Below are 13,090 nucleotides of genomic sequence, written 5' to 3'. Positions count from 1 at the left end.
GTCAGCGCGTCTACTTTGTGTGCCTGCACAGAGTGTGCTGCGCTGCTGCTGTGGGTCCCTGCGAAGGGCGCCTGCGGTTCATTTGTAGTTTTGTAACTGCAGCGACAATTTCAGAGCAAGGAAGGCTGAAAATCTGCTAAGTGTTGCTAACCCCGTGCACACAACTCCTCAAAGTGTCTGCCTTCTCTGATGCGCACTTTACCTCACCCGGGCACCCAGACATTAGAGGCCGAGTAGGCACAGAGATCTCAGAGGACTGGGCAGGCAGAGCGCAAGCGGATGAGCAGGGTGGCTGAAGCAGGCAGCAGAGAGGGTAGATGAAGGAGCAGGCAGAGTGCTGAGCAGGCAGGGAGCCCACGCGGAAGAGTAGGGTTGATGGATCAGGCAGCAGGGAGGACAGAAGCCTGAACAGGCAGAGTCCAATTTCATGGTTTTGTTTATTTTATATAAAAACACCCTGTATGAATGTTGTAACATCATACTTTGTCAATTAGCCAGGATATAGAGTCATGCAGGGATGTTTATAGTATGAGCTGGGGTTTCGTTTCCTGATGTATAGGAATTTCAGTGCAAATAGTTTTTGTCCTAAGAGGTAGGAGGTTCCTCAATTTATGTTTAAGCCAGTGGTGAGCACATTTCAAGGGAGAATTTTTAAGCAAGAAAAACTGGTTTATGATATCAATGAATCTTATATTGCCTAGTGGCCCCAAGAAGCATGGACTGCCATTACCAATGATGGATAGTGTGTCTGTCATTACCAATAATGGGTAGTCTGTTTACCATTACCAATGGTTGATAGCGTGTCTTCCATTGTCACTGTTTGATAGCGCGTCTGCCATTGCCAGCGGTGGTTAGTGTGTCTGCCATTATCGTTGGTTGATAGTGTGTCTGCCATTACCACTGGTTTACAGCGTGTCTGCCATTACCTTTGGTTGATAGAGTGTTTGCCATTACCGTTGGTTGACAGCGTGTCTGCCATTACTGTTGGTTGACAGCGTGTCTACCATTACCTTTGGTTGATAGCATATCTGCCATTACCGTTGGTTGACAGCATGTCTGCCATTACCGTTGGTTGACAGCGTGTCTGCCATTACCGTTGGTTGACAGCGTGTCTGCCATTACCTTTGGTTGATAACGTGTCTGCCATTACCTTTGTTTGATAGCGTGTCTGCCATTACCGTTGGTTGACAGCGTGTCTGCCATTACCTTTGGTTGACAGCGTGTCTGCCATTACCTTTGGTTGACAGAATGTCTGCCATTACCGTTGGTTGACAGCGTGTCTGCCATTACCGTTGGTTGACAGCGTGTCTGCCATTACCGTTGGTTGACAGCGTGTCTGCCATTACCTTTGGTTAACAGCGTGTCTGCCATTACCTTTGGTTGACAGCATGGCTGCCATTACCGTTGGTTGACAGCGTGTCTGCCATTACCGTTGGTTGACAGCGTGTCTGCCATTACCGTTGGTTGACAGCGTGTCTGCCATTACCTTTGGTTGACAGCGTGTCTGCCATTACCGTTGGTTGACAGCGTGTCTGCCATTACCTTTGGTTGACAGCGTGTCTGCCATTACCGTTTGGTTGACAGCGTGTCTGCCTCTTACCGTTGGTTGACAGCGTGTCTGCCATTACCTTTGGTTGACAGCGTGTCTGCCATTACCTTTGGTTGACAGCGTGTCTGCCATTACCTTTGGTTGACAGAGTGTCTGCCATTACTGTTGGTTGACAGCGTGTCTGCCATTACCGCTGGTTGACAGCGTGTCTGCCATTACCTTTGGTTGATAACGTGTCTGCCATTACCTTTGGTTGATAGCGTGTCGGCCATTACCGTTGGTTGACAGCATGTCTGCATTACCGTTGGTTGACAGCGTGTCTGCCATTACCTTTGGTTGACAGAGTGTCTGCCATTACCGTTGGTTGACAGCGTGTCTGCCATTACCGTTGGTTGACAGCGTGTCTGCCATTACCTTTGGTTAACAGCGTGTCTGCCATTACCTTAGGTTGACAGCGTGTCTGCCATTACCTTTGGTTGACAGCATGTCTGCCATTACCGTTGGTTGACAGCGTGTCTGCCATTACCGTTGGTTGACAGCGTGTCTGCCATTACCGTTGGTTGACAGCGTGTCTGCCACTACCTTTGGTTGACAGCGTGTCTGCCATTACCTTTGGTTGACAGCGTGTCTGCCAGTACCTTTGGTTGACAGAGTGTCTGCCATTACCGTTGGTTGACGGCGTGTCTGCCATTACCGTTGGTTGACAGCGTGTCTGCCATTACCTTTGGTTGACAGCGTGTCTGCCATTACCGTTGGTTGACAGCGTGTCTGCCATTAGCGTTGGTTGACAGCGTGTCTGCCATTACCTTTGGTTGACAGCATGTCTGCCATTACCGTTGGTTGACAGCGTGTCTGCCAGTACCTTTGGTTGACAGCGTGTCTGCCAGTACCTTTGGTTGACAGAGTGTCTGCCATTACCGTTGGTTGACGGCGTGTCTGCCATTACCGTTGGTTGACAGCGTGTCTGCCATTACCGTTGGTTGACAGCGTGTCTGCCATTACCTTTGGTTGATAGCATGTCTGCCATTACCGTTGGTTGATAGCGTGTCTGCCATTTCCAACAGTGGGCAGTGTGCCTGCTATAAGCAATGATTTCCAGTGTGTCTGCTGACTGTGTGGTGGAAGTCTGTTTACCACAATAGCGTTGGTTAACAGCGTGTCTGCCATTACCTTTGGTTGACAGCATGTCTGCCATTACCGTTGGTTGACAGCGTGTCTGCCATTACCTTTGGTTGTCAGTGTGTCTGCCATTACCCTTGGTTGACAGAGTGTCTGCCATTACCGTTGGTTGACAGCGTGTTTGCCATTACCGTTGGTTGACAGCGTGTCTGCCATTACCGTTGGTTGAGAGCGTGTCTGCCATTACCTTTGGTTGATAGCGTGTCTGCCATTACCGTTGGTTGATAGCGTGTCTGCCATTTCCAACAGTGGGCGATGTTCCTGCTATAAGCAATGATATCTAGTGTGTCTGCTGACAGTGTGGTGGAAGTCTATTTACCACAGTAGCAGGGAGACCCCGATTCCTAGGGTTGGAGCTGGGCCTGAAGACGAAGTTGCTTTCTGGAAGATTTCCAGCGACTGTCATGTTTGAGATTTACGCTGGAAGGGAAGGTGTTTGATGATGCTGTCATGGGAAGCTCATTTGGGTAAAGTGTTTTTTTTTGTGAAAATCTTTTTATTGATTTTTAGAAAACAACCATAAACGTGGTACACATGTTGTCATACACATACAGCTATTTCAATGTGTCATAAACATACATTTAGTGTTCGTCTTGCAAATCAATTATTTTCCGTTACATTGTTCAACGTTGTTATATCAGAGCAAACCAGTCAGATAAATTACACACCCATTACAAAAGAAATGAAACAATAGAAACCCAGGGACTAGAACAGGTCATATTGAGGAAAGGGTAGGCGGGCAAGGGGGCACCTCCACCACAACCCAACAGGTCAACCACTAGTGAGGCAGCTAGCACCCAAACCCTCCCTCAGGTCTAATCCAGCTGGTGTGATAGCATAGATCGCCTGCTGTTCCTGACAATATATTAGATCATGAAGCCACAGCTTAAACTTGGGTGCTCTCCCTCTTCCCCAGCGGCATGCCACTCTCCTTTTAGCTAGAAGCAACGTCAAGGCCACACATTTACGATGTTCCGCCCTTAGCTGCTCCACATACCCCAATAAAGCCTTCAGTGGGGACATGTCAATCCGGGCATTAATCATAGTGGACAGAGCCTGAAAAATCTGCGCCCAATACTTATATATCTCCGGACAGCCTCATGCCAGGTGCAGGAAGTCAGCGCCTTCAGCATGACACCTATCACACGAGTCGGTATCCCTCAATTTGTATCTATACATTCTGGCTGGGGTATAATACAGTCTATGTAGGAATTTATAGTGGATAATCCTAAGCCTACTGCTAGCTGAAATTCGCTCAGTCTGCAGCGAGCAGAATTCCCACTGTTTATCCGTCAGAGTTATACCCATTTCGAGGTCCTACCTTTCCCTTGCCTTTGCAGGTTGCTCAATCTTCTGTGTGTGTACTGCTTTGTATAGTATTGACACCAGCCGTTTAGCCATCTCGTTCTGAAGTGTCAGCTGTAGCGGTGTAAAGGTCGGTGGCTCCGAAGGGAAATCAGGAGTAATTGAGCGAATTCCCTGCCGCAGGCGAATGTATAGGAAGGTTTCTAGGGGTGTCTGTGTTATATTCTGGAACACGTGCGCCACTGTGCGGAATGACCCTTCTTGATACATGTCCCCCCAGTTGTGTATCCTAGTGTGATCTTCAAACTTGTGGAAAAGTGTCTCCTGAAGAAGAGGCATGGCGGGATGATATACCAGCGGTAACAATGGCGAGTAAATCATAGGCGCATCCAACATCTTACTCACATGTGCCCAGGCCGCCACCATGCAACTCACCGTGGTCGGCGTCTTATCCCGCATGAGGGTCGAAATGTACACCGCCGCCTCAATGGGGACGGGAAGAGTGAACCAATGCTCCGCCGCCACCAGGGGCATATAACGTGGTTGATGCACCCAAAAATGGGCATAATGCGCCTGTGGGCTGTAATAGTTTAATTCAAAATTAGGTACACCAAATTAACCCTGAGAATAAGGCCTCATCAATACATCCCACCGTAATCTCGCGGTTTTACCCCCCCACACTAATCGCGTTAGTTCTGACCGCAACTGTTTAAAAAAAAATGACCCCGGGTGAAAGGGTATATTAAGAAACATATACAATAGTTGAAATAATATAACCATCTTTATCAAAGAGACACGCCCGCCATGGAGAGATGGAGGGTAATCCATTTTGATATATTATCCGCAATTCGAACCATAGCGGTCCCGTAATTAAGACGCATCAATTCATCTCTATCCCTCGTCACACGGATGCCTAAATATTTCAGTTCATCCTCGCACCATGCCATCGGATAGTCCAAGGGAAAGAGACTCATTGTATCAGTAAGGGGAAAGATGCTCTACTTACCCCAGTTTATCTGGACCCCTCAAAGCAATCCAAACACTATAAATTCTCGAAGGATAATATTTAAGTTCTGTTGGGGGTTTCGTATGCAGAGTGTAATGTCGTCCGCATAGAGGGAAACCAATATCTGCCTCATGTTGCATTGCAATGCTCTGTCACGGTGGTGCTGACGCAATTTAGCCGCCAGTGGTTCCACCGCGATCGCGAACAACAGGGGGGACAGGGGGCAACCCTGCCTCGAACCTCTCGTTATTGAAAAACCCTCAGAAGTTTTGCCATTAATCACTATTCTAGCTGTAGGTGAGCAATACAACAAACATATCCAGGAAAGGAAAAGGGGAGGAACCCCATTCAGGACATCAAACCAAACAAATAGTCCCACTCAATGGAGTCAAAAGCCTTTGTGGCATCCAGGAAAACTGCTGCCAAAGGTAACTCAGAAGAAACGTTATTCAATATTGTGAATATGGTCCGCAAGTTATGGGATGTTGCACGCCCGGGCACAAATCCCGACTGGTCAGGCAGTATTAAATGTTCCATGAGTAGACTGAGACGATTAGCTATGAGCTTAGCTAATATTTTAACATTACAATACAATTGAACAGTGACAGGGGCCTATACGAATCACAGTGGCGCGGTGTTTTCCCTGGTTTTAATAGGGAGACGATGATCGCCTCTCTCATGGAAGACGGGAGACGCCCTACCTCCAGTGCATCCTCATAGACCTCACGCAGTATGGGAGCCTGTGAGAAGTTGGCCTGATATTCAGTGTTCACTATTCTAGTGATCACTATGTATCAGTCCAAACAACCCTTATGGTGATTGGTTGTAAGTCAACCGATAGACCAGCTATCCTAGTAGCATGGACAAGAGCAGTCTTCGGGCTAAACTCTAGAGGGCGTGTTAAGCCAGCTGTTATACCATCACATATACCCCTTGAACACCAAGTGAAAGGACACCACACAAGTGTTATGAAAATAAACAGTGTATTTATTTAGATCACAACAGCCCTGTACTCTTTATGAGGACAGGGTACTAAGCACACAACAAAACTCTTACTAAAAAACTTTAAGTTGCACAATTTACACAAATGCCCGAGGGGCACGAAAAACCATATACTATGAAAGTGGAATGCGAAATTACTAGCAGATAAGTACTGGACTAATAGGCTTTGGAATCGCTAGGACAACGTTACTGAACCTTCAGATTACTAGTAGGAGGCCTAGGGGACTCGGGTGCAGAGTGTGCACTCTCACGCGGGATGCGGGACAAAGTCTATGGGAGTTAGTAAAAGCAAAGTTAGTGTTCTCGGGCGAACCCGATAAGGTAGGTCGAAAACGACAGTGACTCTGGACCCTTGGATAGTGAGGCTATGCTGGGGCACCGAAATGCCGAAGTTACCTAGCCCAGGGGCTGCGGCTGCATGGGTATGTACAGACGTCGGGAATCCTCGTTGACGAACCAGGAGCCTGAAGAAAGAGTTGCTGGCAGGCGACCAGTGAAGATTGTTCGAAGTGATCCAAGCCTGGATCGAAGATGGATGACACCTGAAAGCAGAGGGGACCAAGTTCTTAACCACTAGCCAGTGATCAGATGGCACCAGGAGGGCACCGGATGGTAGTCACCTCGACCAGGTGAGTGGGCGACGCTGGGCTCTGCAGACTCACGGACCAGGAGGCGTTGTCGGCGACCAGGATGGAGGTGCGAGCTGTCCCACGATGGTTGATGCTGTCGACGTCGCTGGACCCAGGATTGGGGCAACAAGTCTTGGCAAATTCAAGCCCACGTGGTGGACCTAAAATGGCGTCTTGAGTGGACCAGGAGGGTCCGGGGTGCTCCTCTTTTGGAAGGGAGCAAGGGCCAGTCTGGAGCAACCAGACCAGCAGCGTTGTTGTCGTCGGGCGTCGTCGGGAAGGCCACAAGCCAGCGGGCTAGTAGCCAGACAACGCAGTGAGCAGCCAAAAAGCAGAAGGGCTCCACGCAGATCTCTTGGATGCTGGGGGGCTGGACTTCGGGGCTGGAGCTGCTCAGGGTCGGGGCTTCTCAGACCCCAAAGCACTCACCAGAGGATCCCTCGGCGATCGTGCTGGATAGAAGTCGTGCAGTTCTGATGATGGCCGGTCCCTCGAGGTCTCGTCGCACCTACGGTTCTCAGCTTAGCTGTAGAGGTAGGTAGAGGTCAGAGGTGCCAGGGAAGCCGGGTCTCGTCGAGCTGGTCAGTCGGATTCCGGAGGAAGGACGTGCAGCAAACCAGGATGCAGGGTGACTACTCCTTAGTCACAAGGGAGAAATCTTGAGAAGAGTCGAGAGTTCCTTTCGTGGAGTTTCTTTATTCAAAGATGATCTAATTTGGAAGGGTCCCCGCTCCTGCCTTTATCCTAAAGAAAGGGGTGGGTATGCGACTAGGTCCTGCCCTAGGGGTGGGACCAGGAAGGGGGGTGGTTACAACCCTCTCCCATGCCGGACTTTCCCCAGGCCAGGGGCTGGTGTGCCCCTGGAACTGGTTCTAGCCGGCAGATGCGTAGTGAGCACCGGGGTGCCACTTGCAGTCACCTTCCTGAAAAGCCCTGCCTACCCAGGATACACAAAACCCTGTCTGGGATGGTGCGAGCACCGCCCCTGACAGGAAACCCTTTGTCCAAGCTCCCCTCGCTGGAAGGACTCCCAGCTGTAGGGGGTCAGACTCGTGTCTGTGGTGGCAGCATCCATTTTGTGATGCTGAGGCTCGAGTTAACTTTAACCGGGGTTCACAGTTACATACATGTCGTGTCCCTCTAGAAGGGTGGAATGCTAACCCCGTCGCCAGAATTGGCGAGGGGTTAGTATTCCAATTCGTATGACACCTTACTCGAAATGTTTTGATAAAGCGATACCAAAGATAGCATTTAACTGCGAGGATTATAATGCACTTAAGAGTATATGGTACGCGTTATCATGGAACAGCTATTAGAACTTGGTTCTGCAAGCTGCAAACGGGCTCAGCTCATGCCAGAGCACCATCTCACACGATTCAAAGCACTCTGCCTTCAGGATTGTCAAGGCCTGCCATAGGAGTGACTGATAGGAATCTGTGTGTCCATTTTTAGGGTTAGATATAGGTATACTATATCTAAAGCAAAGGGTGATTACACCACCTTGCCCCAGCTGTCATGCAGCCAGTTGTGTCAGATTTAGATGGCCAGCCAGGGGTGGCATAATACATGCTTCAGCCCCTGGTAGGCCCTGGGTACCAATTGGTAAATGCACCTAAGGTACACGTTGTAATTTAGTGAGAGAACAGCTAGGCTGTGGGTCTGATTAGCAGGCCCACAGCCAGAGAAAGTCGTAAACCAGTGAAACAAAAGCAAAAAATCTGGGTGATCATAGGATTGCAGACCCTACTCTCCTACAGAGCCATCATATCAATATAGGTTTTATAAAACTCGACTGGGATACCATCCGACCCCGTGGGCTTACCCGACTGCATATGCATGATGGCTTTCCTGACCTCGTCAAGCTCAAACGGGGCACACACAAATGTCTGCTGTGTATCGTTCAACCACCCCAGCGATATATCGTCCAAATATGCGTCTAGGTTCAATTTTCCCGTCCTAGTGGTTGTATACAATGCCGTGTAGTGCTCAGTGAAAGCATTAAGTATGGTCGCAGTGTCCCTATATACAATGCCGTCCAACCCTTCCAATTCTAGGATTACATTAGAGCCTCATGACCTCCGAATCGTCTCTGCCAGCGCCTTCCCAGGCCTCTCCCCCTCGCCATAGCGGCGGGCCGTCCAATACTTCCCTCGAAATCTCGCCTCTCTGCGAGCCTCATCCATGTAGGCTGTGAGTTTCGATCTAAACTGAGATTGTTTTTAGATATGCCATCCGGCCTAGTAGCTAATCTGCTCTCCAATGACTTAAGTTTGGTCTGAAGTGTACGTAACGTGTTCAAAATATCTTTAAGCATCCCAGCACCCTTTGCTATGCAAAAACCTTGTAACGTCACTTTGAAAGCTTCCTAGATAATTTCTACGCTATCTACCGAATCCTTATTACGTATGAAAAAATCTTTGATCTCCTCTCTGAGCTCCTCCTGAAACACAGTGTCTAGTAGTATGGTAGGTTGCAACCTCCAGCTGCTTCTGGGAGGACCATAATCTGTGGAGGACAATGTAAGCCGTACCGGTGCATGATCCGAGTAAGTCCTGGCTAAGTGTTGTACTTGTAAAATCGCTGGACATAGCCCGACACTCAAGAAAATATAGTCCAGTCTCGCCCCAGTAGCCGCATGCGCAGTAAAGTGGGTTCCCTCTAGGTCGTTAGGGTGCAAGTGTCTCCACGCATCTATCAGATTGTGGTCCGTGAGTGTGGAATGCAGCATGGCACGGGCTTTTGTGTAATGATGGGGAGCTGGGTGGGACCTATCAATATCCGGACTCCGCGCAATGTTAGTCACCTCCCCACACAATATGTTTGGACCCAATGTCCACAATCATAGTTCTGTAATGAACTGGGGGTCGTCCACATTAGGACCATAACAGCAGGCCAGGGTAACAGAATCAGACCCCAACCTCCCCCAAGTCAGGCAATATCTACCCTGGGCATCCCACGTGGCTCCCGTTAGTGTGAACGGAGTGCCCCTCTTAACCAGAATCGCCACACCTCTCGCATAGGAAGAGAAAGAAGAAAAGATCCTGTGTGCCGCCCATTTACAAGCAAATGTGATGTTACGTCTTGGGTTGAAGTGTGTCTCCTGCAACATTGCTACGTGTACCTGGTGTCTGTCAAGATAGGATAGTATTTGGCGTCTCTTACGCGGGTCACGCAGCCCCCGTACGTTCCATGTAATTATGTTTAGTTTAGTGCTGTCAATGGGGGTCATGAGCTAGGCCTTGTACATCTCTACAGTGCTCCATCGGATAGCATCGCCTCTGTTCCAGATCCACCACCTTTAGTCACTCAACAACTGCGGCTCCAGTACAACAACGACATTTCAAAGTGATATTAATCTTTGTGTACGACCATACAGTAAATCCCTTGGATGTGCTTATTGACAACCACATGTACCAAATAACCCCCTCAAACAAACCCCCCACAGACCTACGTCTAATCAACAAGAACTGCAAATTCCCTACCCCCACCCACTGAAGCAACCCAATCTTGCCAGAATCCCACGTCCACCCTCCCACCCTACCTCCAAATTGGAACCCCACTTCCGTTACCCTCCCCTCATAGTTCAGAACTTGTACTTCCATGGGGTAATACCCGTTGGGGGACCTTCTAGACAGCTATGCAGTCTCCTCACTCCCCTTAAGTTCTCCTCCGAAGGCGCTGCCGGCCCTATCATGAGGAGGGGGGAGCAGGCCTGGAACCACAATAACATGTAAACAATTGAGCCATACTGGAAGGATCTCATCTCGCATCAGCTAGATTGTCCGACCAAGCCTACCAATCCGTAATAGTTTCCTTGGATGTGTGCAGATTACTTTGCTGGAGTCAGTCATTCCAGATCCTCATTTTCATTCATGTCACCATTCCACTGCGAGGCCTCCAGTCGCTCTCCACCCCGGTTTGCTCATTTCAATGTTCGGAGGAAGTCTTCGACTTGCTGGGGAGACGTGAAGAATCGCTGCTTCCCTTGGCTGGGTAGAGGAGTGCGTAATCAATTTGCTCCGATCGCAACTTCCGCTTGACTTCCACAAACACTGCGGCGATCTTCTTGCACAATAGGTGTGAAATCTGGATATATGGAAAAGGTGTTATCATCATATGTCAACTTCTGCTTGTTTCTCGCAGCTCTGAGGGCTACATCCCGGTCTCTATAATTAAGTAATCGTGCAATTATAGGTTGTGGGGGGCTTCCCGGCACCGGACGTGGACCGAGGGTTCTGTGCGCCCTTTCCACTATGAACTGCGAGGAAAAGGCGTCTTTGCCTATGGACTCCAGCAGTAGTTTTTCTATATAGTCCTCCATTCTACCAGTATTTGTCGATTCTGGTAAGCCTATGACGCGTATGTTGTTGCGCCGACTGCGCGCTTCCAAGTCCTCATTTTTTGCGGCTATGACGGGTAGCAGTTTATCCATTCTCATAAGTTGCACTGTACGGGTTGCAGTGACGTCATCTGATTCTGATATGTGTCTTTCCGCCTCCTTAATGCAGTCTTCCTGGCCATCTAGCTTATGTGCAATGGCATTCATCCTAGAGGACATCCGGTCCACCTTGTCCACCACTGTTGCAAATCCTTGCCGCATCTCTTGTAGTATATTGGCCATGTCCGAGGCCTGTGAATTGGCTCCCCCTCCAGCGCACTCAGCCAAGTCCTGCTCCTGGTCGTCAGCAGTAGATTTGCTTCCCTTCTTTGCAGCTTCAAAATTTAGTTTCGGTTGACGAGTGTCGGTCTTCCCCATATTTCAGCAAGAGTGCGACGCCTTCTGCGTATGTATCAGGAGTAATCAAGGCAACCACCAGTCTAGGGTGAAGTGTGAGGGCCAGCCCGAGTCACCACATGGCCCTTTCGTCGTCAACAGCTGATCCTGCCCCGCACTCTTGTCGCGTCAGCTTGCTCTGTCCAGCGCTTCTCAGCAGCTCTCACCTCACTGGGTCAGCTACTTGCCCAAGACTGTGTCCCGCTGAAGCATCACCTCATAATCGCCAGCTGCCTTCTCCACCAATGTATGGCGATTCACGGAGCTACTTGAGCCCCTTCCAAAGCCCTGTAGGGCACAACGGCAGCAGGTTGCTAAGTCCGTAAAACCGCAGCAGCCTGTGACATCCAGCACCCACAATATGGGGGTGGAGTACTCGTGGCGGCCCGGCAGTCACAGTCCCTGTCAAACCACCACCCAATGCTCCGCCGCTCCAAGGGGGTTGATCGCACCTGTCGCAGGTCGCTTCAGGCGCTCCGCACCGGCCAGTAAGGGTCTCACTCCTCTTGCACTCTCGTCTCAGCCGGCTATCCACGCACTGCCACTGCCCATTTCCCCTCTCACCACGGGCATCACACAGACTGTTCCATACCGTAACCGAGGCGTGTAGGGGAAGAACACTGCTCAGTATCTTTGCGAAGCCTGTCCCCACACCTCGGAACGGCTCTCCTGCCAAAGGCGCTTTCCCCGCAGCCGCCATTGTATGTCCGGCCTCCTCAGTATATTTATTATCCTGCCCCGGTGTTCAATAGATCTTCACAGCGGGGGGGAGGGAACACGCGCCAATCCTCCACCGCTGCGCTATGTGGGCTCCCCACAAATTCACCTACACAGTCCTCCCCGCCTCCATCAGTATGTCCGCATCCATCAATCAAATCGCAACACCATTATGGCTCTCGGCAAAGTCTCTTGCGCAGTGGCCTCATGGAAAACTGCGCCGCCACCCCCAGCAGTACTATCTCCACAAAGGCCTCCTTGGCGTCCTGTTGCACCGGCAGTCCGCCTCTGCGCCGTGACTCGGTTGTTAGCGATAACGCTGATTCACTGTGTCGTTGCCGGACGCGCGGCCTGGTTGCCTCGTGGTAATCCCCGGCCTTTCCCAGTCACTGCAGCAGAGTCAAAGCTCCATGCAGGTCAGGCGGGCGGGGCAGCTCAGATTTCAGGCGCCCCCCGCCTCGATTGTCCGCCGCCGATCCTTCCGCACTTCACTCCACTTGTAGCCGCGGGGTAGCGCCACCGATCTCTCGACAATTTACCCCAATTAGCGCCCAATTGTTCAGGATAAGTGAAGGATATCAGTTCCAGGAAGCAGGAGCCTCACATCAGTGCGGCCATGCTGCTTGCGCGCTCTCTAGCGCCCCCCTCAATGGGGTAAAGTGTGGATTTTTTTGTTTTGCTAAGAAAATGTAAGTGATGTCCAAGATGGTTGTTGTGGCCTCAGGGTGCATTAATGGTGTATTTTCTACTGAGGCCATTGTCAATGTTGCTTAACATCTGAAGGATGAAAGGCTTAGATGGCCATGCTGGGATTCCAGGGCGATCTGCTGATTCCAGCTATCAGCAGTGAGGGCTTAACTTATTTCCCTTTTTTTAAAATAATTGTTATCTGCAGCCTCTGTTTTGACTTAAAGAGCACGCTTTAGTGC

This window comes from Lissotriton vulgaris, chromosome 7 (assembly GCF_964263255.1).
Source record: "Lissotriton vulgaris chromosome 7, aLisVul1.2, whole genome shotgun sequence".
Classification (NCBI taxonomy): domain Eukaryota; kingdom Metazoa; phylum Chordata; class Amphibia; order Caudata; family Salamandridae; genus Lissotriton; species Lissotriton vulgaris.
The sequence above is the reverse complement of the archived record's forward strand: the minus strand, read 5'-3'. Positions refer to the sequence as shown.